Source organism: Triticum urartu, chromosome 6 (assembly GCF_003073215.2).
Source record: "Triticum urartu cultivar G1812 chromosome 6, Tu2.1, whole genome shotgun sequence".
NCBI lineage: Eukaryota > Viridiplantae > Streptophyta > Magnoliopsida > Poales > Poaceae > Triticum > Triticum urartu.
This window is the reverse complement of record NC_053027.1, coordinates 334,640,354-334,662,164: the sequence shown is the minus strand read 5'-3', so window position 1 is coordinate 334,662,164 and position 21,811 is coordinate 334,640,354.

The following is a 21,811-nucleotide window of genomic DNA, read 5'->3' as shown; positions in this document are numbered from 1 at the left end:
GTACCAAAGGTAGTTCGGAGTCCCGGATGTGATCACGGACATGACGAGGAGTATCAAAATGGTCGAGACATAAAGATTGATATATTGGACGACTATATTCGGATACCAGAATTGTTCCGGGTGATTTCGGAGAAAACCGGAGTGCCGGAGGGTTACCAGAACACCCCCCCCCCAGAGAAGTAATGGGCCACATGGGCCTTAGTTGAGAGAGAGGGGGGGGGGCCCGGCCAGGGCAGGCCGCGCGCCCCCTCCCTCTCTTGTCCGAATTGGACTAGGGAAGTGATGGGGAACGTAGCAGAATTTTAAAATTTTCTACGCACCACCAAGATTAATCTATGGAGTCATCTAGCAACGAGGGAGAGAGGAGTGCATCTACATACCCTTGTAGATCGCGCGCGGAAGCGTTCAAGAGAACGGGGTTGATGGAGTCGTACTCGACGTGATCCAAATCACCGATGACCTAGTGCCGAACGGACGGCACCTCCGCGTTCAACACACGTACGGTTGGGAAGACGTCTCCTCCTTCTTGATCCAGCAAGGGGGAAGGAGAGGTTGATGAAGATCCAGCAGCACGACGGCGTGGTGGTGGATGCAGCAGGATCCCGGCAGGGCTTCGCCCAACGCAAGCGGGGAGGAGAGGTGTTACGGAGGGAGAGGGAGGCGCCAAGAGCAACGGTGTGGCTGCCCTCCCTCACCCCCCCTCTTTATATAGGGGCCTTGGGGGCACCGGCCCTAGGAGATGGATCTCCAAGGGGGGCGGCGGCCAAGGGGTGGCTACCCCCCCGAGCCAAGTGGGGGGCGCCCCACCCCTAGGGTTTCCCAACCCTAGGCGCAGGGGAGGCCCAAGGGGGGCGCACCAGCCCACTAGGGGCTGGTTCCCCTCCCAATTCAGCCCATGGGGCCCTCCAGGATAGGTGGCCCCACCCGGTGGACCCCCGGGACCCTTCCGGTGGTCCCGATACAATACCGGCGACCCCGAAACCTTCCCGATGGCCAAAACTAGACTTCCTATATATAAATCTTTACCTCCGGACCATTCCGGAACTCCTCGTGATGCCCGGGATCTCATCCGGGACTCCGAACAACTTTCGGGTTACTGCATACTAATATCTCTACAACCATAGCGTCACCGAACCTTAAGTGTGTAGACCCTACGGGTTCGGGAGACATGCAGACATGACCGAGACGACTCTCCGGTCAATAACCAACAGCGGGATCTGGATACCCATGTTGGCTCCCACATGCTCCACAATGATCTCATCGGATGAACCACGATGTCGAGGATTCAATCAATCCGTATACAATTCCCTTTGTCAATCGGTACGTTACTTGCCCGAGACTCGATCGTCGGTATCCCAATACCTCGTTCAATCTCGTTACCGGCAAGTCACTTTACTCGTACCATAATGCATGATCCCGTGAACAACCACTTGGTCACATTGAGCTCATTATGATGATGCATTACCGAGTGCGCCCAGAGATACCTCTCCGTCATACGGAGTGACAAATCCCAGTCTCGATTCATGCCAACCCAACAGACACTTTCGGAGATACCTGTAGTGTACCTTTATAGTCACCCAGTTACGTTGTGATGTTTGGCACACCCAAAGCACTCCTACGGTATCCGGGAGTTGCACAATCTCATGGTTTAAGGAAATGATACTTGACATTCGGAAAAGCTACAGCAAACGAACTACACGATCTTTGAGCTATGCTTAGGATTGGGTCTTGTCCATCACATCATTCTCCTAATGATGTGATCCCGTTATCAATGACATCCAATGTCCATAGTTAGGAAACCATGACTATCTTTTGATCAACGAGCTAGTCAACTAGAGGCTCACTAGGGACATGTTGTGGTCTATGTATTCACACATGTATTACGATTTCCGGATAACACAATTATAGCATGAACAATAGACAATTATCATGAACACAGAAAAATAATAATAACCATTTTATTATTGCCTCTAGGGCATATTTCCAACAGTCTCCCACTTGCACTAGAGTCAATATTCTAGTTATATTGTGATGAATCGAACACCCATGCAGTTCTGGTGTTGATCATGTTTTGCTCTAGGGAGAGGTTTAGTCAATGGATCTGCCACATTCAGGTCCATATGTACTTTATAAATCTCTATGTCTCCATTTTGAACACTTTCACGAATGGAGTTGAAGCGACGCTTGATATGCCTGGTCTTCCTGTGAAACCTGGGCTCCTTGGCAAGGGCAATAGCTCCAGTGTTGTCACAAAAGAGAGTCATAGGGCTCGACGCATTGAGGATCCTAACGTCGTCCTTGGTAGCTCCTTGTTAATTGCCATCCGGCATCTGTTCTTTTCGATACTAGAGCATCTCATTCATTCATATCCGAGAACTATGCTCGATTGCATAACACGACATTCTGTGACATGCCCACTTCCATGGTAATCCAAACTCCGGGTTCTAAATGGCAAACTTCTAGAGTAAGCCATGGGAACGAAATTCTTGTCGATAGACTTGTCTTCCTTGCATCCTTAATAGCTCTCAAGTCCTCGGACATAAACATCATCTTGGGTATGGATTGGATGTCAGCTCATTATGCTAAGATTGATTGTGCCACTAGAACTGTTCAACTTACTCACCCATCGGGCAAGACAGTCAATGTCTTAACTCGAGTGGCCAAGCGCCAGCTTTACTCCCTAAATGCCAACCCCCTTCCAGACCTTGAGGATATTCCGGCAGTCCGGGACTTTCCGGATGTCTTTCCAAAAGAACTGCCAGGTGTTCCACCTGACAGGGATGTCGAGTTCGTGATAGACCTTGTTCCAGGAACCGTTCCAATTTCTAGGAGACCCTATAAGATGGCACCCTTAGAACTAGCCGAGCTTAAGAACCAACTCGATGAGTCCTTGAAAAAGGGTTTCATATGTCCTAGTTCCTCTCCTTGGGCTTGCCCCGTTCTCTTCATCAAGAAGAAGGATGGAACAGATCGGATGGTTGTAGATTACCGACCTATCAACTTGGTCACTATCAAGAACAAGTATCCGCTTCCCAGGATCAACGATCTGTATGACCAGCTCGCTGGATCCTCAGTCTTTTCCAAGATAGATTTGAGGTTGGGCTACCATCAAATCAAAATTAGAAACAGGGACATCCCCAAAACGGCTTTTGTTACTCGTTATGGCCAATACGAGTACACCGTTATGTCCTTCGGTTTAACCAATGCCCTAGCCACTTTCTCTCGGTTAATGAACTCGGTCTTCATGGAGTATTTGGATAAATTTGTCGTAGTTTATCTTGATGACATACTCATCTACTCCAAGAATGAAGAGGAACATGCCAAACATCTAAGGCTGGTATTGACGAAACTTCGAGAGCATCGCCTTTATGCCAAATTCTCCAAGTGTGAATTTTGGTTGCCAGAAGTGACCTATCTAGGCCATGTAATCTCTGGTAAGGGTATTGCTATCAATCCTAAGCAAGTTCAAGCCGTCCTTGATTGGACTCCACCTGAGATGGTCAAGCAAGTTCGGAGCTTCCTTGGCTTAGCGAGCTATTGCCGCCGCTTCGTCGAGAATTTCTCCAAGGTTGCTAAACCTCTAACTGAACTCCTCAAGAAAGGTAAAAAGTTCGAGTGGACCCCATAGTGCGAGTTCAGCTTTCAGGAACTGAAAAGACACTTGACATATGCTCCCGTACTGGTACCACCAGATTTCTCCAAGGACTTTATTATCTATTGCGACGCCTTGCGACAAGGACTAGGTTGCATACTCATGCAAGATCGTCAGGTAATTTCCTATGCTTCACGGCAATTACAACCACATGAGGAAAATTATCCCACACATGATCTAGAGCTTGCAGCTGTAGTCCATGCACTTAAAACTTGGCGACATTACCTCCTTGGTAATCGTTGCGAGATCTTCACTGATCACCAAAGTTTGAAATATATCTTCACCCAACCGGATTTGAATCTCAGTCAAAGACGTTGGGTCGAGTTGATCTCGGATTACGACTTAGGAATAACTTACACCCCGGGCAAAGCCAATGTCATGGCTGATGCGCTAAGTCGTAAGTCTTATTGTAACAACCTGATGTTACAACAAAGTCAACCACTTCTCCACGAGGAATTTCGTAAGCTCAATCTTCACATTGTTCCTCAAGGATTCCTATCCACCCTGGTGGCGAAACCAACCCTTACGGATCAGATCATCAAGGCACAGAAGGTAGATCCGGGAATCTCCCGTATTAGGAGAAACATTAAGAAAGGAGTTGCAAATTGTTTCTCCATTGATGATCAAGGTGTCTTATACTTTGGAAACCGTTTAGTGGTTCCCAAGGCATGAAACCTGAGGCGGCTGATCCTTAACGAAGCTCATGAATCCCCTCTCACCATTCACCCCGGTAGTACTAAAATGTATCAAGACCTACGCCAGAGGTTTTGGTGGACTAGGATGAAGAGAGAAATCGCTCAATACATTGCTAATTGCGATGTTTGTCGTCGTGTTAAAGCAGGGCATCAACGGCCTTCTGGCACCCTTCAAACTTTGGCTATTCCTGAGTAGAAATGGGATAAAATCAGTATGGATTTCATTACTGGGTTTCCCAGGACCATGTAACACCCTCGATGCGACTATATCTCCCACGTGTCGAGGCACGACTTAGAGGCATAATCGCATTGAAGGCATATGTCGCAAGTTAGGCAATCTTCACAACATCCCATGTAATATAGATAATAAAAGGGGAGATAACATAGTTGGCTTACACTCGCCACATCAATCAAGGTACATAAATAACATTACATCATCCAAACACTCATGGCCCGACTACGGCGCCAAAATAAAAGATAACCCAACATGCGACACGGTCCTGATCACCCCCAACAGGGCACAACTACTGATCATCAGGAAAGGAAACATAGTATCGTTGAGAGTCCTCGTCGAACTCCCACTTGAGCTCGAGCGCGTCGCCTGGAGCGGAATCGTCAGGCCCTGCATCTGGTGTAATAGTAATCTGTGAGCCACATGGACTCAGCAATCTCGCACCCTCGCGATCAAGACTATTTAAGCTTAATAGGTATGGCAAGGTAAATATATGTGGAGCTGCAGCAAGCGACTAGCATATGTGGTGGCTATCCTGTTCGCAAAAGAGAGCGAGAAGAGGAGGCAAAGCGCGAGCGAGAAACTAGAGAGCAACCTGCGCAAGCATTACTCCAACACCGTGTTCACTTCCCGGACTCCGCCGAGAAGAGACCATCACGGTAACTCACACTGTTGATTCATTTTAATTAAGTTAAGGTTCAAGTTATCTACAACCGGACATTAACAAATTTCCATATGCCCATAACCGCGGGCACGGCTTTCGAAAGTTCAAATCCCTGCAGGGGAGTCCCAACTTAGCCCATGACAAGCTCTCACGGTCAACAAAGGAATAGACCTCCTCCCGAGACGTTCCGATCAGACTCGGTATCTCGGTTCTTCAAGACACTTCGACAGGTTAAAACAAATCCAGCAACACCGCCCGAATGTGACGACAAATCCCGATAGGAGCTGCACATATCTCGTTCTCAGGGCACACTGAGATAGGTCAAGCTACGAGTAAAACCAACCCTCGAGTTTCCCCGAGGTGGCCCCGCAAGCTGCCTGATTCGGACCAACACTTAGAGGAGCACTGGCCCGGGGGGGTTTAAAATAAGATGACCCTCGGGCTCCAGAAACCCAAGGGAAAAAGAGGCTAGGTGGCAAATGGTAAAACCAAGGTTGGGCATTGCTGGAAAAGCTTTAATCAAGGCGAACTATCAAGGGGTTCCCATTATAACCCAACCGCGTAAGGAACGCAAAATCCGGGAACATAACACCGATATGACGGAAACTAGGGCGGCAAGAGTGGAATAAAACACTAGGCGAGAGGCTGAGCCTTACACCCTTTACCAAGTATATAGATGCATTAAGATAACATGGCAATATAATGATATCCCAACAAGAAAATAATGTTCCCACAAGGAACGGTCTCGAATCTTCACCTGCAACTAGCAACGCTATAAGAGGGGCTGAGCAAAGCGGTAACATAGCCAATCAACGGTTTGCTAGGACATGGTGGGTTAGAGGTTTGGCATGGCAATTTGGGAGGCTTGAAAGCAAGTGGTAGGCATTGTAGCATTGGCATAGCAAAAGAGCGAGTATCTAGCAAAGCAAAGATAGTAGTGATTTCGAGGGTATGATCATCTTGCCTGCAAAGTTGTCAGAGTTGACTGGATCCTCGAAAGTAAACTCAACAGGCTCCTCGTTAGTGAACTCGTCTCCCAGCCCTATCCAAACAAGACAAACAAGCAACAAGGACACAATCAACCACGTGCAAGGATCAAACAATATGATGCAAACATGGAATGCTATGCGGGATGCATATGCAAGATTTGACAAGGAATGCATGAACCTGGCCTCAACTTGGGAATCCAAGTGTGCCACTGGAAATATGAGATGAAATCGCTTGAAAACGATATAAAGTACGCCGGAATCGGAGTTACGGTTTGGAAATGGCAAGCAATTCAAATATGACGCCGGTCTGCGATTTACAACAAGTAGCCATCTAAATGCAACGAGATGAACATGCTACAGCACTCAACCATGACAACAAAATAGATGCATTCATGATTCTTAACAAAAGTCTAGCACTAAGCTACGGCCAAAGCATCCATTAACAGGATCAAACAAGCATGGCAAAAATGCATATGGTAAACAGATCTCAGACTTAGTGAAATTAACACTTGTCTGGAATTTCAGATCAGATAGCACTCTTCGGAGCAGCAAAACTACATGCTACAGGACCTGAACATGGCAAAGTAAAGCATGGCATGGAGCTACTCAAAGATCTTAACAAAAGTCCCTTAGTGACCTTGAGCCAAAAGGGATCAGAAAATATAATTGCAAGCATGTGAACATGGCAAAAACATAATCAGTACTCAGACTTAGTGAAAACTGGAGCATGCTGAAAACAGATATCAAGTAGGCATGTTTACGAGCTCAATGCACTCACTACAGAGCAAGTCATGACAAGCTAAGCATACACCCATCAAGAATACACAAAATGCAAGCTAGACATGGCAAGAACAATAGCATAGCATGCACGGATCAACTACAACATCATCGGCAAAATCGCTAACAAGTAGACAATCTGCCCAGATTCACGAAGTAGCAAAAGTAGAGCTCGATTGTCTCAAGCTAGGGTGCTCTATAATTGCAAACAAAGGCATGGATGGATAGATCACTAAAATATTAACAAAACATCCTTACTGACCATCCTCAAAAGAGGCACGGATCACTAGGAAACAACATGAACATATGGCATCATGAGAAAAACAGATCAAGGACTTAGTGGAATTGCTAAGTCCCTGAAATCAGCATTACCAAGTGCCTCACTTTGCAAGCTTGTGCTAGTCACCACACACATCACGAAAATACATGGGTTGCACCTCTGGAAAGATAGCAAAACCCTTAACAAAACATATGTAGAGCTCATGGGCATATCATGCACACAATAATCATGGCAAAAATGACAAATATCTAAATGGAGTAGCAGATCTGACAATTATCTCAAGTAGAACTCTTCTAACAGCATTTAGGGCATCAAGATGAACTCAAATGAAAATGATGCAATGGAATGAAATGGTGTACTCTCTGAGACGAACATTTTGATATGCTATATGCCAAAAATGGAGCTACGGATGCGGAGATATAGCACGATGAACAGGGGCAAATAAACTAGGGTTTCGGGGGTAAAAGTCAACCTAGACGAGATCCAGATCTGGATCTGGCGCGTTTCCTGAGGTTGGCCGGAGTGAGCTCGCCGGAGTTTGAAGCCGGCCGCCGGAGTTTGTTGGGGAGGCGGCGTGGGCTTGCCGGAGTCAGTGGCCGGCCGGACCTCGCCGGATCCGGGCCGGGGCGGCGTTGAGGACGAGGCGGCGGGGCGGTGGTCGCCGGCCAGGGGCGGCCGGCGCACCGGGCGGCGAGGTTCGGCGCACGACGGCCGTGGCGGGCGGCGAGGTGGTGGCCGGCGGGCGAGGAGGCGCGGCGGGGAAAGCAGTCGGGCGCGCGGGCCGGGAGGGCCCCGCGCGGGCTGCGGCGGGCCGCGGCGATGGGAGTCCCGGCGAGGACATGTGTCAGCTCTCGGTTGGGCAGGCGGTGGTGGCGGACGCGTCCGGCTCCGTCCGGACGTGTCCGGCGGCGGCGGAGATCCGTTTTTTAGGGTTTCGGAGAGGGGATCCGCGAATTTGGAGGAGGGGTCTTTATATAGAGGTAGAGGGAGCTAGGAGAGTCCAAATGAGGTGTGGTTTTCGGCCACGCGGTCGTGATCGAACGCTCTAGATGATGGAGAAGGTTTTGGTGGGTTTTGGGCAACTTGGAGGGGTGTTGGGCTGCAACACACATGAGGCCTTTTCGGTCCCTCGGTTAACCGTTGGAGTATCAAACGAAGTCCAAATGATACGAAACTTGACAGGCGGTCTACCGGTAGTAAACCAAGGCCGCTTGGCAAGTCTCGGTCCAATCCGGAAATGTTTAATCCCCACACACGGAAGAAAGGTAGAAAAGACCACTGGAGGAGAACGAAGCGCCGGAATGCAAAACGGACAATGGGGAAAATGCTCGAATGCATGAGATGAACACGTATGCAAATGCAATGCACATGATGACATGATATGAGATGCATGACAATGGCAACAACACACGGAGACAAAAACCCGAACCCGAGAAATAAAATAACTTAACGCCGGAAACGGCAAGAGTTGGAGTACAAATTGGGTAAGTTACATCGGGTTTCCCAGGACCAAGAGAGGGAATAATGCCATCTTCGTCGTGATCGACCGTCTTTCCAAAGTAGCCCACTTTCCTACCTGTTCGTGAGAGTATCACCGCTAGCCAGCTAGCTGACTTATACATCTCCCGAATAGTGTCTCTTCATGGTGTTCCATTGGAAATTAACTCAGACCGTGGGAGTCTCTTCACCTCTCGATTTTGGGAAAGTTTCCAAAATGCTATGGGAACTCGTCTCTCTTTTAGCACCGCCTTCCATCCTCAATCAAGTGGTCAAGTAGAGCGAGTCAATCAAATTCTGGAAGATATGCTCCGAGCTTCTGTCATCTCATTCGGAATGGGTTGGGAGAAATGCCTTCCATTCGCGGAGTTTGCTTATAACAATAGTTATCAAGCTAGCTTGGGCAAAGCTCCTTTCGAAGTTCTCTATGGACGAAAATGTCGAACGCCTCTTAACTGGTCAGAAACCGGGGAAAGACAACTCTTTGGCCCGGATATGATTCAGGAAGCAGAAGAGCAGGTTCGCGTTATTCGTGAGAAATTGAAAACAGCCCAATCTCGTCAAAAGAGCCAATATGATCGTAAACATAAGCTCATGACTTATGAAGTCGGCGAGAAGGCTTACCTTCGGGTTACTCCGTTAAAGGGAACCCATCATTTCGGTATCAAAGGCAAATTGGCTCCTCGTTACATCGGAACCTTTCGCATTCTTGCTAAACGAGGAGAAGTTGCCTACCAATTGGAACTACCTTCGCATCTTTCCAGGGTTCACGATGTCTTCCACGTTTCCCAACTCAGGCGTTGCTTCGCGGATCCTATCCGTGGAGTGGACCACGAAACGCTTGATCTATAAAATAACCTCTCATATCGGGAATATCCCGTTCGTATCCTTGATCAAGCCGAGCATACCACTCGACGCCATAACATCAAGTTTCTCAAGGTTCAATGGTCACACCATTCCGAGAAAGAAGCCACTTGGGAAAGGGAGGATCGTCTTCGACTCGAGTACCCCACCTTCTTCCCGGAGGATCCTAAATCTCGGGACGAGATTCTTTTGAGTGGGGGTGAGTTGTCACATCCCTTGCTTTTAGTCATGCATTAGGGTTGGATTGAACTTGTGCATCATGTTTAAATTTCTCTTAAACTTGAAATGGGGCCTAATCAACCCCAACACCCCCCTGAAAATGCTAATTTCCAACAATTGGAATTTCAATGAACCCAAAATGCCCTTCATAAAAGCCCACCATTTTTGGTCTTGACTAAAACCTCTGCCAAAAATGGTCTTGCAATTTATGGAGCCATTCTGGATTTTTTGAACAAGCCATAAGTATTTGAATTTGGGCATTTTAAATGCTATAAATATTTTAAAGTGCTCAAATAATCTTGGAAGCATTTTTAGGCAGTTGAGAATATTCCCAAATGTGCCTCTGAATATTTCCAGAGTTTTTGGAAATGAAATAGTATTTATTCTATTTCAATACACATAGCAGGAAATAAATAAAAGCAAACAGAAGAGAGAGAGAGTTAGAGGACTTACCTGTCGCCTGGCCTGGCCCAGCTCGGCCCAGCCCACTGGCTCCTGCCAGTCGTCCTCCTCCTCTCGCCAGGAGGACGAGAGGCGCGTGGCCGGCGCCCGCGGCCACACGCGGCCACCTCCTGCTTCTGCCGACACCCCGGGCGCCCTACGAGTGCCACACACTCCCCCTCGTTCCCCTCTCATTCTCCCCACTCTCCCCGTGCCCCTCTCCCTCCTCTGGTTCTCTCCCCATCCCCTGCCGAGCGCAGCCGTCGCGCCGACAAGCACCACCGTGGCCACCGCCTCTCCCTCGCTCTCTGACCGGCCCAGAGGCTCCGCCTCGACCCCCTCTTCCTTCCACCCCGAGCCACGCCACGCGGGAGCCCCACATCGCCGCCACGAGTCGTCTTCCCCGAGCACGGCCGCCGGACTCCATCGACGGATTCGCCGTCGCCAAGCCGTCTCCGAGCAAGCCGAGCCCCTCTTCGTGATCGCTGTGAGCTCCGCCACCGTTTCCCCCTCTCCCCGCGCTCGTCCGCGCCCTCTAACCACCATGGCCGTCCCTCTAACCACCATGGCCATCGAGCCAAAGCTCGCCGCCTCCACCGCACGTCGCCGTCGTGGCCACAACCACGTTGGGTCGCAACCGAGCACGCCTTCGTCTTCAACGCACTCGCAGGAGCCCGTAGCACCCCGCACGCCCCTCGCCCGTGCCTGCTAGCGACTAGTTCAACCTCGCCCGAACTCCGCCGCCGCGAATGTGCTCGCCGCCGTCGTCTCCGGCCACCCCAGCTCCACCTACTGCCACCACTCGACGCGGCTCACTCCCCGCATCACGTAGATGGTCTCCGCCGTCCTTTTGGTCGCCGGAGTGCAAAACCCGAGCCCTCCGCCGCGTCTGGCCTCGCCGGCGGCTAAACGCCGGCGAGTTTGACCCTGTTTGACCCGTGTGGGCCCAGGTTGACTTCCCCCCTGAGTCTATGACAGGTGGGGCCGGCCTGCTAATTAGTTTAGGATTAGTGTTAACTAATTTTAATTAGTTTAGTCACTGACATGTGGGCCCAGGCCCCACTGACAGTTAATTAGTATTAATTTAATCCTGTTAGTTAGCTGAGTCACTGACAGACAGGGCCCACCAGTCAGGTTTGACCTGGCCGACCCAGTTGACCCGCTGACGTCACACCTATGTCATGCTGACGCATTAATTCAATTACTGGAATTATTCTTATATAGGAAATTCCAGAAAATAGCCAAAACTTCTAAAAATCATAGAAAATCAACCATAGCTCCAAATCAAACAAATTATATATGAAAAATGATCAGAAAAATTCAATCTATCCATCTGTAATGGTTTCATGCATGACAAAACAAGTTAACCTTGTTGTTTAAGCAAAATAAGATAATGCACTAATAAGGCTATGTTAAATGAACTAACATTTGAATCTTTGATTCAAATGGTTCATTCCTTTCTGTTTTAGCTTGCATTAGGCCAAGACACATTCATTTTGCCATGTCATAGCATGCATCATATTGTTGCATATTGTCATGTGTTGATTATGTTCGGTGTGTCTTTCGTGGTAGGTTCTGCCTCCGAGGATAACCCCGAATATCCGTCTGAAGGGCAGTACCCTACTACCACTACATCAGGCAAGCAACCCATTGATCATTCCGATACAAACCCATGTTCTCGCTTCTGCTCTTGTTTACTGCATTAAGACAACGCGATTCAAACTGCTGTGTGCTACGGTAGTTGAACCCTTATCCTCTGCATGACCTGTCATTGCCACAGTAACTAGATGAAACCCACTAGCATGTGTAGGAGTTGATTGAGCCATGTATGTGTTTCCTACCTTGCTATGCCTGCTATGCTTAGAGTTGTGTCAGGTCTGGTTCATCTGGGTGATGGGCTAGAGTGAAATGATTATGTCGGTAATGTGAGGGATGTGTTGAACATGATTTGGTAAAGGTATCGATGAGAGGCCATGTAGGAGTACATGGTGGGTTGTTTCATTGAGGCCGTCCCATAAGAACTGAGATCTGTATGTGTGATTTAAGATTCAGTTACTACCATACATTGGGCCCGAAACCAATGGACCCTCTCGGCTTCTTAATCACCCTAGTACTCTGTCCAGGAGTTGCAAATAGTTTCTGGTGTTTGTAGGTTATGTGTTGGCAGCCGTGCGTAGCGCTGACCCTAGGGGTGGGCTATGTTGCGGTAGATACACCGTGGCACGGTGTACCGAGTCACCCGTTTGGTGTCTCGGGAACCCTGTTCACATCGTTCGGGGCCTTATGTGGAAACCTCGGCCGGACTCCCTGCGGATGGAACCTAGATAGGCGATAAACCTGGACTAGAGGCTTGAGTGTTTAGGTAGGCCGTGGCCGACACCCTCGTTGGGCTTCCGCTTGAAGGTTGCCGAGTACATGTCGTGTAAACGGTGGTAAGTGGTGAAAGCGTGTATGAAGAAGTACACCCATGCAGGGTAATAAAATATTCGAATAGCCACGTCCGCGGTGAAGGACTACTTGGTTGCCTATACAGTTCATAGACAAGTTAATGGATACTACTAAAAGACTCAAGATAAGTGTGAGTACCGAGGATGGCCCTCTCGTAGGATGACGAGGGAGGATCCCCGGTGGAGTATTGTGTTGGTGATTAGTGGACTCGTGTGCGAAAAACTGTTTTACTAGTGGAGTCTCGTAGGATAGCTTAGCCAAGAGTCAAAGCTGGCTTGCTGCAATAACTCCACCACCTTCTTGAGAACAAGCATGTATAGTAGGTTCTGATGTAAGACTTGCTGAATACCTTTGTACTCATGTTTGCTTAATTACTGCTTTCAGACGACAACACTGCCCCCTCCGATGGGTTTTATGTGGACCTTGATGTCCACGAGTGACTAGCCACCCAGGTGGTGATCCTGGCCATGGAGGGCCCTATGTAGATAGACAGGCTTCGAGAAGCCTTCTTTCTTTCTAGTGTCTGTACTCAGACTATTTTCTTCCGCATGTGCTTGTATGCTTGTATGACTTGAGTGTTGGGTCATGTGACCCCTACCTGTATGAACATGTTATGTATGGCTCTCTAGAGCCTTTAAATAAAGTACTTGAGTTGTAGAGTTTTGTTGTGATGCCATGTTGTATGTACTCATATCGGGCATATTGTGTGTATGATTGAAATGCTTGGTATGAGCGGGATCCGACAATCTAGTTGTTTATCCTTGGCAGCCTTTCTTATGGGGAAATGTAGTCTAGTGTCCCTCGAGCCATAGTAGTCCGCTACAGCCCGGTTCACCGGAGTCCTGCTAGCCCAGCACTACTGCTCAGGACACTTGACTAGCTGGCATGTGGTTCACTTTGTTCCTATGTCTGTCCCTTCGGGGAAATGTCAAGCGGTGACATCTGGAGTCCTGCCTAGCCTGCTACAGCTCGGGTTCCCAGAGTCCTGTTAGCCCAGTGCTACAGCCCGGATTCACTCGCTGATAACCGACATGCTCGATGTGATTCATGTATGCATGTCTCCATAGGTCTGCGCCGCTTTGGATTCACGACTAGCCATGTCGGCCCGGGTTCTCTGTCATATGGATGCTAGCAACACTATCATATACATGAGCCAAAAGGCGCAAACGGTCCCAGGCCATGATAAGGCGACACCCGTGGGGATACCGTGCGTGAGGCCGCAATGTGATATGAGGTGTTACCGGCTAGATCGATGTGATTTGGAATCGGGGTCCTGACAGCGTTGGCATCAGAGTCGGACTGCCTGTAGGTTCGTTGAGCCAAACTGGTCGATGTCGAGTCTAGAAATGCTTTAGCTATATGTAGGGGAATTGATTGTGGGAGGGAACGTCAGGCTCTTTTACTCCTTTACCTTATGCCCTCTGATCTGAGTCATTCTCTTCTCATTCAACGTGGGTTAAGGACTAGGCTCTCTTCTTCTATCAGGTTCACGTGTTACTAATCCGTAGAAGCTTATAGGATTGTTGTTACAAGCCTCAGTACAGTTTCTACTACTTTTAGTATGTTGTCAGTTGAATCAGAACCTTGATATGATGTTGTTGAGTGGTATTGCAAACTATTGTGGATGTCTCACATCCTTTTCTGAGCATTTACAGCTGTTATGCTGTCCAATTTTCCCTAGAAATTCTAATGCCTTTGCATTGTGGTTGTGCTTTCAGATGGCCACTCGTGCTCAAAACCAAGTGGTTCGCCTGACCCGGTGCCTCGATGTGCTCGGTCATACTGCTATGTTAGTCCGGGTAATGATCAAGACGGGTTACCGTTGGTGTCCCGAATACAATATCAAAGAGCAGTTCGGAGACTTCAACCAGAGCCAGTACCTTTGTACCGTCAGGATATATCCCTCTTATCCTGGAGCCACTGAGCCCCTTCACTGTTCCTATGGACTCGGGGTTACTATTGAGATGGTTGTGCAGGATGCTTCCTATTCCATGATGACCATCATGCGAGTCCGGACTGGCCTGCTTCGGAACACCGACTTTCGTTATATGCCAGCTTCACTTCCGGGAGCGCAAGGGTATCTCCAGGCTATCTATGCTGACCCCACACATGAGGAGTCACTACTCCACACCACTTCCGAGATGCTCGAGGATAAGGACCGCGAAAATCAGGCCTTGCATATGGAGCTTTTTAACTCTTGTGCTGATCACTGGGCCACTTTGACTCAGTTTGCACTGGCGGTACAGGCAGGATACATGGATCCGAGGGATCTGTACCCTGTACGGTCTGGATTGCCAGATTGTATGGAGTGGCGTGATGTGGGAGGCATCACCCCTCCTCGTGGTCCCCGTCTTCCACCACCTGTTGGACCAAGGCCACATCCGAGTCCCTTTGGTCCGTAGGCTCCGCAGGACCGTCTGTTCCCAGATGATCATGTTCCACTTCCAGGTTTTGGTGGCGACTTCTACGAGAATTACTACGGAGCCGTCTGAGCTAGTAGTAGTTTCACTAGTATTGTAGTAGTTGTATTCTCCACAGTCCTGCGTGACCGTGGGTTGTGACTTGGGTGTGTATCACGCTCCGGAGGTGTTGGAAAATAATGTATAGGAGCTTGGAATGCCTCTGATGAGATGTAATGTCTTTCACCGTAGTTGTACTCTAGCCTGGGCTTGTACTAAACTATGTACGGTGTGTATGACCAATGGTATATATATGGCAGTTTCTATATTACCATGTCGTGCAATGAACATCTCTGCATTCCGTGTTATCCATTACATTCTGCACTTCCTTGCTAAGTTTGTGCCATCCTTATCTAAACCGTTGTCTTGTTTTCTCCTAGGATGGTCAACACCCACAGCAACCCTGAGGCCCCGGAGCAGGGGGAAGCCAGTGCAGCTAGGGGTGAAAATCTGCCTCACCCGCCTTCTCTGGCCGAAGTGATGCTGGAGGCGGAAAGAAACTAGCGTGAGACTAACCGTTTGTTGGAGCGGATTGAGCAGAACACTGCACGCCATCAGCGAAATGACTTGGTGTCAATCAACGACTTTATCAAGTTGTACCCACCAAAGTTTAACCATTCCGTCGAGCCCCTCGACGCGGATGACTGGCTTCGCAACATCACCCACAAGCTACGTTCTGCCAACGCAGCCGAAGCTGATAAGGTTACTTATGCTGCCTATCACCTCGAAGGCCCCGCTAGCCTTTGGTGGGAAAATTTTGAAGCTATGCGCCCGGTCGGCCAAATCACTACTTGGGCTGAATTTAGTGAGGCTTTCCGTGAGCATCACATTCCGGAAGGTCTCATAGATCGCAAGAGGGAAGAGTTCTGCAATTTCACCCAAGGAAGACTGACTGTGGATGCATATAGTCGTGAATTTGGGAATCTGGCACGATATGCTCCTGAAGAAGTATCTACCGACGCTAAGAAGCAGGCAAGGTTCCGCAAGGGACTTAGCCCTGAGCTTCACCGTGATCTTCATCTGCACGAGTGTACCTCCTTTCAGAAGTTGGTCAATAAAGCCATCAGTGCTGAGTCAGGCCAGTCTAACTATGACTCTTCATGCAAGCACTCACGTGATTTTGGCTCTTCATCCGACTCTGGGGCTCAGAAGCGCCGGGTGTCGATTCCAAGCACGGCACTGCCACCCAGGTTCATTCCAGGGCCATCCTTTGAGGCGCCTCGTCCCAACCAGCAGTTTGCACCGCCCAAGCCCTATGGTGGCCCCGTTGCAAATGCTGCTCCACGCCCCAATGTTGTGACATGTTTCAAGTGTGGAGAGCCGGGTCACTATAGTCAAGAGTGTCCTCAGAACAACAACCCCAATCAGTCTGGAAAGTCCGTTGGCCGTGGTAAGCCAGCGGGAAAGGCATTCTACGCCAAGCCGGTCACCACTGCACGTGGCCATGTCAACTATGTTTCAGCCGAGGAGGCTCATGAGGATCCTAACGTCATCCTTGGTACGCTCCTTGTTAATTGCCATCCGGCATCTGTTCTTTTTGATACTGGAGCATCTCATTCATTCATATCCGAGAACTTTGCTCAATTGCATAACACGACATTCTGTGACATTCCCACTTCCATGGTAATCCAAACTCCGGGTTCCAAATGGCAAACTTCTAGAGTAAGCCATGGGAACGAAATTCTTGTCGATAGACTTGTCTTCCTTGCATCCTTAATAGCTCTCAAGTCCTCGCACATAAACATCATCTTGGGTATGGACTGGATGTCAGCTCATTATGCTAAGATTGACTGTGCCACCAGAACTGTTCAACTTACTCACCCATCGGGCAAGACAGTCAATGTCTTAACTCGAGTGGCCAAGCGCCAGCTTTACTCCCTAAATGCCAACCCCCTTCCAGACCTTGAGGATATTCCGGTAGTCCGGGACTTCCCGAATGTCTTTCCAAAAGAACTTCCAGGTGTTCCACCTGACAAGGATGTTGAGTTCGTGATAAACCTTATTCCAGGAACCGTTCCAATTTCTAGGAGACCCTATAAGATGGCACCCTTAGAACTAGCCGAGCTTAAGAACCAACTCGGCGAGTCCTTGAAAAAGGGTTTCATCCGTCCTAGTTCCTCTCCTTGGGCTTGCCCCGTTCTCTTCGTCAAGAAGAAGGATGGAACGGATCGGCTGGTTGTAGATTACCGACCTGTCAACTTGGTCACTATCAGGAACAAGTATCCGCTTCCCAGAATCAACGATCTGTATGACCAGCTCGCTGGATCCTCAGTCTTTTCCAAGATGGATTTGAGGCTGGGCTACCATCAAATCAAAATTACAAACGGGGATATCCCCAAAACGGCCTTTGTTACTCGTTATGGCCAATACGAGTACACCGTTATGTCCTTCGGTTTAACCAATGCCCCAGCCACTTTCTCTTGGTTAATGAACTCGGTCTTCATGGAGTATTTGGATAAATTTGTCGTAGTTTATCTTGATGACATACTCATCTACTCCAAGAATGAAGACGAACATGCCAAACATCTAAGGCTAGTATTGACGAAACTTCAAGAGCATCGCCTTTATGCCAAATTCTCCAAGTGTGAATTTTGGTTGCCAGAAGTGACCTATCTAGGCCATGTAATCTCTGGTAAGGGTATTGCTGTCAATCCCGAGCGAGTTCAAGCCGTCCTTGATTGGACTCCACCTGAGATGGTCAAGCAAGTTCGGAGCTTCCTTGGTTTAGCGAGCTATTGCCGCCGCTTCGTCGAGAATTTCTCCAAGGTTGCTAAACCTCTAACTGAACTCCTCAAGAAAGATAAAAAGTTCGAGTGGACCCCACAGTGCGAGTTCAGCTTTCAGGAACTGAAAAGACGCCTGACATCTGCTCCCGTACTGGTACCACCAAATTTCTCCAAGGACTTTATTATCTATTGCGACGCCTCGCGACAAGGACTAGGTTGCATACCCATGCAAGATCGTCAGGTAATTGCCTATGCTTCACGGAAATTACACCCACATGAGGAAAATTATCCCACACATGATCTAGAGCTTGCAGCTATAGTCCATGCACTTAAAACTTGGCGACATTACCTCCTCGGTAATCGTTGCGAGATCTTCACCGATCACCAGAGTTTGAAATATATCTTCACCCAACCAGATTTGAATCTCAGGCAAAGACGTTGGGTCGAGTTGATCTCAGATTACGACTTAGGAATAACTTACACCCCGGGTAAAGCCAATGTCATGGCTGATGCGCTAATTCGTAAGTCTTATTGTAACAACCTGATGTTACAACAAAGTCAACCACTTCTCCACGAGGAATTTCGTAAGCTCAATCTTCACATTGTTCCTCAAGGATTCTTATCCACCCTGGTGGCGAAACCTACCCTTACGGATCAAATCAACAAGGAACAGAAGGTAGATCCGGGAATCTCCTGTATTAGGAGAAACATTAAGAAAGGAGTCGCAAATTGTTTCTCCGTTGATGATCAAGGTGTCGTATACTTTGGAAACCGTTTAGTGGTTCCCAAGGCACGAAACCTGAGGCGGCTGATCCTTAAGGAAGCTCATGAATCCCCTCTCACCATTCATCCCGGTAGTACTAAAATGTATCAAGACCTACGCCAGAGGTTTTGGTGGACTAGGATGAAAAGAGAAATCGCTCAATACATTGCTAATTGCGACGTTTGTCGTCGTGTTAAAGCAGAGCATCAACGGCCTGCTGGCACCCTTCAACCTTTGGCTATTCCTGAGTGGAAATGGGATAAAATCAGTATGGATTTTATTACTGGGTTTCCCAGGACCTAGAGAGGGAATAATGCCATCTTCATCATGATTGACCATCTGTCCAAAGTAGCCCATTTCCTACCTGTTCGTGAGAGTATCACCGCTAGCCAGCTAGCTGACTTATACATCTCCCGAATAGTGTCTCTTCATGGTGTTCCATTAGAAATTAACTCAGACCATGGGAGTCTCTTCACCTCTCGATTTTGGGAAAGTTTCCAAAATGCTATGGGAACTCGTCTCTATTTTAGCACCGCCTTCCATCCTCAATCAAGTGGTCAAGTAGAGCGAGTCAATCAAATTCTGGAAGATATGCTCCGAGCTTCTGTCATCTCATTCGGAATGGGTTGGGAGAAATGCCTTCCATTCGCGGAGTTTGCTTATAACAATAGTTATCAAGCTAGCTTGGGCAAAGCTCCTTTCGAAGTTCTCTATGGACGAAAATGTCGAACGCCTCTTAACTGGTCAGAAACTGGGGAAAGACAACTCTTTGGCCCGGATATGATTCAGGAAGCAAAAGAGCAGGTTCGCGTTATTCGTGAGAAATTGAAAACAGCCCAATCTCATCAAACGAGCCAATATGATCGTAAACATAAGCTCATGACTTATGAAGTCGGCGAGAAGGCTTACCTTCGGGTTACCCCGTTAAAGGGAACCCATTGTTTCGGTATCAATGGCAAATTGGCTCCTCGTTACATTGGACCCTTTCGCATTCTTGCCAAACGAGGAGAAGTTGCCTACCAATTGGAACTACCTTCACATCTTTCTAGAGTTCACGATGTCTTCCACGTTTCTCAACTCAGGTGTTGCTTTGTGGATCCTATCCGTGGAGTGGACCACGAAACGCTTGATCTACAAGATAACCTCTCATATCAGGAATATCCCGTTCGTATCCTTGATCAAGCCGAGCGTACCACTCGACGCCATATCCTTGATCAAGCCGTTCGTATCCTTTGTTACTCGGGAATATGCTCTCTAAGTTTCATCAATACCAGCCTTAGATGTACGACATGTTCCTCTTCATTCTTGGAGTAGATGAGTATGTCATCGAGATATACTACGACGAATTTATCCAAGTACTCCATGAAAACCGAGTTCATTAACCGAGAAAAGGTAGCCGGGGCATTGGTTAAACCAAAGGACATCACGGTGTACTCGTATTGGCCATAACGAGTAACAAAGGCCGTTTTGGGAATGTCCTCGTTTCTAATTTTGATTTGATGGTAACCCAACCTCAAATCCATCTTGGAGAAGACTGAGGATCCAGCGAGCTGATCATACAGATCGTTGATCCTGGGAAGCGGATATTTGTTCTTGATGGTGACCAAATTGACAGGTCGGTAATCCACAACCATTCGATCCGTTCCATCCTTCTTCTTGACGAAGAGGACGGGGCAAGCCCAAGGAGAGGAACTAGGACGGATGAAACCCTTTTTCAAGGACTCATCGAGTTGATTCTTAAGCTCGGCTAGTTCTAAGGGTGCCATCTTGTAGGGTCTTCTAGAGATTGGAATGGTTCCTGGAACAAGGTCTATCACAAACTCGACATCCCTGTCAGGTGGAACACCTGGCAGTTCTTCTGGAAAGACATCCGGGAAGTCGCGGACTACCGGAACATCCTCAAGGTCTGGAAGGGGGTTGGCATTTAGGGAGTAAAGTTGGCGCTTGGCCACTCGAGTTAAGACATTAACTGTCTTGCCCGAGGGGTGAGTAAGTTGAACGGTTCTAGTGGCACAATCGATCTTAGCATAATGAGCTGACATCCAGTCCATACCCAAGATGATGTTTATGTCCGAGGACTTGAGAGCTATTAAGGATGCAAGGAAGACAAGCCTATCGACAAGAATTTCGTTCCCATGGCTTACTCCAGAAGTTTGCCATCTAGAGCCAGGGGTTTGAATTTCCATGGTAGAGGGCATGTCACAAAATGTCGTGTTATGCAATCGAGCATAGTTCTCGGATATGAATGAATGAGATGCTCCAGTATCGAATAGAACCGATGTCGGATGGCAGTTAACAAGGAGCATACCAAGGACGACGTTGGGATCCTCATGAGCCTCCTCGGCTGAAACATAATTGACATGGCCACGTGCAGTGGTGGCCGGCTTGGCATAGAAAGTCTTCCCCGCGGGCTTACCACGGCCAACGGACTTTCCAGTTTGGTTGGGGTTGTTATTCTGGGGACACTCTCGGCTATAGTGACCCGGCTCTCCACACTTGAAACATGTCACCACATTGGGGCGTGGAGCAGCATTAGCAGCGGGGCCACCATAGGGCTTGGGCGATGCAAATTGCTGGTTGGGACGAGGCGCCTCAAAGGATGGCCTCGGGATGAACCTGGGTGGCAGTGCCGTGCTTGGGATCCACACCCGGCGCTTCTGAGCTCCCGAGCCGGATGAAGAGCCAAAATCACGGGAGTGCTTGCGTGAAGCGTCATAATCAGTCTGGCTTGTCTCAGCGCTGATGGATTTATTGACCAGCGTTTGAAAAGATGTGCACTCGTGCAGACGGAGATCGCAGCGAAGCTCAGGGCTAAGTCCCTTGCGGAACCTTGCCTGCTTCTTAGCGTCAGTAGAAACCTCTTCAGGGGCATAGCGTGCCAGCTTCCCAAATTCGCGACTATATGCATCCACAGTCAGTCTTCCTTGGGTGAAGTTGCAGAACTCCTCCCTCTTGCGATCCATGAGACCTTCCGGAATGTGATGCTCACGGAAAGCCTCACTGAATTCAGCCCAAGAAGTGATTTGGCCAACCGGGCGCATAGCTTCAAAGTTTTCCCACCAAAGGCTAGCAGGGCCTTCGAGGTGATAGGCAGCATAAGTAACC